Source organism: Triticum aestivum, chromosome 7D (genome assembly GCF_018294505.1).
Source record: "Triticum aestivum cultivar Chinese Spring chromosome 7D, IWGSC CS RefSeq v2.1, whole genome shotgun sequence".
NCBI classification, from domain to species: domain Eukaryota; kingdom Viridiplantae; phylum Streptophyta; class Magnoliopsida; order Poales; family Poaceae; genus Triticum; species Triticum aestivum.
The window spans coordinates 61013565-61015926 of NC_057814.1; the positions used below are offsets into that span (position 1 = coordinate 61013565).

The following is a 2362-nucleotide window of genomic DNA, read 5'->3' on the forward strand; positions in this document are numbered from 1 at the left end:
CGGTTCAAGAAAAGATATTTCCCTCTGGACCATTATGCCCTTATCGCAATTAACATATTAAATTTAATCAAGTTTAATTCCCCGCAAGATCGGACGGCTAATAAAAATCAGACGTGATCAGAGATGTAAGTACTGCTAAGTACTCCGAGTACTAACCCAATCACCGTAAAACAGCTCGTTATTATTATATTTTATATTAAAGGGTACTCTCCTTTTAACATGTTTATTATTTCTTGTAGCCGCTGGCCTTGTCCTCCTCGAGGAGGAGGAGCAGGAGGGGCACACCCAGCATCGGGAGAGGAGAGGAGAGGGAGATCCATGGCGGCCGGCGGCCAGATCCGCGCCGGGACCGGGCCTGCTAGTCAAGGAGACCCATGGCATGGACCAGTAGCTCAAGAAGTCTTCTTTTCTTCCTGCCCATCACCATCTGCAGGTTGTCATCCTCAAGGCCTCCACCATCTGCAGGTCTTCCTCTTCCATTCCATTCTCTGCTCTGTTCTTCTCTGCTGCAGTGTCTACAGTGGATGCAAATACCTGATTGTATATGGATGGATGGATTGCAGGGTCTACAATGCACCACCTTGATTTGTTGATTCGGTCTGGAGCAGCAGCAGCAACAGCTCCTTCCTTCCATGTAGATGGAGGGCATGACCTGCACAAGGAGCTCCAAGGAGACAAAGGTATCTGCTCCCTTGCTGTACATGTTTGTGGGTTCTCTGTGATGATGAAACCACTGATTGGATGTCCTGATTAGATATAATGCATTCCATTGAGCCGTGGGGACAACATGAGTAAACTTTGATGTTTTACTGTACAGCTTTTGTGGGGTAATATATGTACAGTGAGTGGAGGACAACATGAGTAAACCGTGGGGACAATATATGTGGGACAACGAAGGTTGTGGGGTAATGCTTTTGTGAATCAGTTTGCTATTTGTATCCAAACTGAGTAAACTTTGATGTGGTTACTGCAAATGCTCTTGTTTTATATCTAACTGTACTAGGTATTTTTTTCATGAAATGTACAATAAGTGACCTGGGATCCCTCACATGAATCTGTACCAACCATGTTTGATCCGACGGCCCAGTATCAATTTTTCTATTCTTCTACCACAAGCCCAAGTTCTACTGTAGTTGCTCCCTATTAATTCTCAGACCAATGATAAGATGATGAAATTTCTTACTGCCTTCAAGGTCAACTGTGCTGCCATCTTTCTTGCTAGAAAATCTTAGTTTTTTTAGGCATATAAATTGGCCTATGCATTTGGCAGATATAGTAGGGTTTGTACTAGCAGATTGAGCACAAACATTATTTGTTAAGAGGGCCTGCAGTTATATTTTGGCTGCCTTTTGCTCCTTCATTTTTATGTGTTTGAAAATCAATACAACTAACATGCTTTACTTCTTCCACGTGCAGTGATTGCTAAAAATGACAGGGATGAGATCCACCGCCAAGAATGATGCATAGCTTAACTGCTGTCGTAGTCGATTTCCAACAGGGAATACCTTTCTAGACTCCAACCTTCACAGTTCTCGTTGATTCATCTTGCTAGCAACTGAGTAGCTTTTTTGCATACTTCTGTCAACAGCTCAATGCCACCAAATGTTTTTTGCCGATCTTCTCTATTATACAACATCTGTTATACATCATACAGTGCCGAGCTCCTCATACACCAACCATTTTACAAACATATCATGATTGGTAGGAAATTTTTGAACCTGTAGTATGTCACCTTGTTTTCCAGATGGGCAATAGACGCCGTCATACTGTACTGTAATAGTGTCTTACCGGGTTTCAGTTTGGTTTGCTTTGTACAATGCTTGCACTGGAAATGTTGAACTATCGAGCCTCCCCTACTCTGTTCTGATGTATGATTACAATTGCATTAGTATTATTGGATCTGTTAATCAGTGCCTACATGTTAGATCGGCTTGATTTTGAGATGCAGCGAGACTCTGATGTTTCTGAATAAATTCTGATGTGAAGGCATGTCTACATCAGTACAACTTTGCATGCATATTTTATTGACTAGATATATACGTGTTGACTGTCTGTTCCTCTAGTTTCCTGATGTGCATGTTTATTTGGATCCACTGAACCTTTGCATGTAGTAATAGTTCTCTGATATACATGCAACCTGATGGAACTTTCATGCTCTGCCATTGACCTACCATGAATATATATTACTACAGCAGCCTGTTACTATTACTACATGCCATCTTTTTATTTTCAGTAGTGATTTTGATGCAACCTGATGGAACTTTCATGCTCTGCTGGTGAGAATAAGATGTTATAGTCTAGATATATGATGCAAAGTATGTTGTATTTACACACTTGTATCAAACTGCAGCAACCCCACGGG

The 2362-nt window shown here is 41.5% G+C and overlaps 1 long non-coding RNA gene across 1 annotated transcript; it reads left to right on the plus strand.

The window, feature by feature from the left end:
• Positions 1-384: 384 nt before the first annotated feature.
• On the plus strand, positions 385-1782 carry LOC123170033 (uncharacterized). Its single transcript, XR_006485022.1, has 3 exons — positions 385-465; positions 564-680; positions 1417-1782. It is a non-coding gene; the product is annotated as an uncharacterized lncRNA (long non-coding RNA).
• The last annotated feature ends 580 nt before the right edge of the window (positions 1783-2362 follow it).